The sequence below is a fragment of the Danio aesculapii genome, chromosome 16 (assembly GCF_903798145.1).
Source record: "Danio aesculapii chromosome 16, fDanAes4.1, whole genome shotgun sequence".
Lineage (NCBI taxonomy): Eukaryota > Metazoa > Chordata > Actinopteri > Cypriniformes > Danionidae > Danio > Danio aesculapii.
The window spans coordinates 20,251,370-20,253,190 of NC_079450.1; positions in this window are offsets into that span (position 1 = coordinate 20,251,370).

Genomic DNA, 1,821 nt, shown 5'->3' on the forward strand with positions numbered 1-1,821 from the left:
AACTGCACAGACTCACACCCTAAGCATTCTTAAGAAGGGTCAGCAACTGACCATCTAACCACACACACACAAATATGCATGCTGTAAAATGTGTAGGCCTATATATAAAAAACAAAAAACATTATAATTATTATAATACAAATCACATGCGGTCAAAATAGTACCAAAATCAAAATGTCTGTAGGATTTTACAGAAATATCGTTCAAATAATATATTGATAATAAATAATAAAACAAATACCAGTAAAATATTAGCATAAAATGTGCATATTTTGAAGATTTGTTTATTTTAAACAGGCAGCTTTTTCATGTTTCAGACCAACTTCAGCTGTCTATGGGACATGCTCCCTATATGGTTCACTATGGTACTTTGAATGTTCAGTCTGAAATCAATTTTAAATAGGCTATGATGACTTGAGAACAACATTAGCACTATTTATTTGACTGTGAATAATGTTGTACTTTGATAGTCATTTGGCTGCTTTTATGATTTCACTACTTAGAATTTGCAAAGAATATTTTGTGAACTTGTATAATTGAAGAGAAAGTCTGAATATGTAAATATAACACCAAGTTTACCTCAATATTGAAAGGTATCTCAGAAAGACAGGCATTTGTTTATGCCACCCTTTCATAAATAGGCTATGGTTACATTAAAAAGTTATCTTTTTTGAGTAACATATAGTGAAGACTTAATAAGCATAGTTCAAAAAAAAAAAAAAATCAGATTTCTGAAAATATTTAGGCATACTCATTGCAATTGTTTCAAACCTGATATTTTTAGAAGTTTTTTAAGAATGTTGAAAGCCAGTTGCGATACTGACTGGCATATTATTTTTGTTATGGATGCTATGTCCACTGGTTGTCATGACAACATTCTTCAGAATATATATATTTTTTTTTTTCGACAAAAGAAGAAATTCATGCACTGTAAAAAAATCCTGGTTGCCTTTAATTTTTAAGCTGAATCAATTTAACCTTTTAAGTCCATTGAACTTATATTATGTTAAACTGACTTAAAACAGCTTGCGTAACTTATAAAATTAAGTTAGAACAAGATTAACTTAGGTAATAAGTAACAATGACCTAAAAACATATGTTGCCAGGACTAATTGATCATATAACTTTTTACAGTGTGGGAACTATAATGATTCATTCATTCATTTTCCTTTGGATCCCTTTATTCATCAGACTCAGAGGTTGTCGCAACAGATCTTAGCATATGTTTTACACAGCGGATGCCCTTCCCACTGCACTGCAAACCAGTACTGGTAAACAGCCGTTCAGTACTGGCAAACAACACACTCGTTCACTCACAAACACTTGGACAAATTCAGTTTATTCATGTCCTTAGACTGTGGGGGAAATTGGAGCACCAGGAGGATATGCAAACTAACTGTTACACACAGAAATGCCAACTGACCCAGCAACTCTCTTGCTGTAGCAACTTTCTTGCTGTAAGACGACAGTGCTAACCACTGAGCCACCGTGTCGCCCACCTATAATGATCAGATCGTTAATAAATTGTGGGATCAAATTTTGGGGTGAACTATCCTTTTTGAAGCCCCGTTTTGCTACATTCATAATCATAACAGTGCTTTATTAAGCAGAAACATGCACACTATATGTTGTATATGTTGTTACTATACTATATTATGCAGTAATAGATATGTAACCAGAAATTAAAACCTTTATATTGTTTTCGAACCGGTTCATCGAAAGGCTCTATTTGAAGGAACCGATTCGCTGAAAAGACTTGGACAGGTCTGTCCTCGAATGACGTTTCGTGGCATCGTCAGCACAACACGCCCACCGTATCCG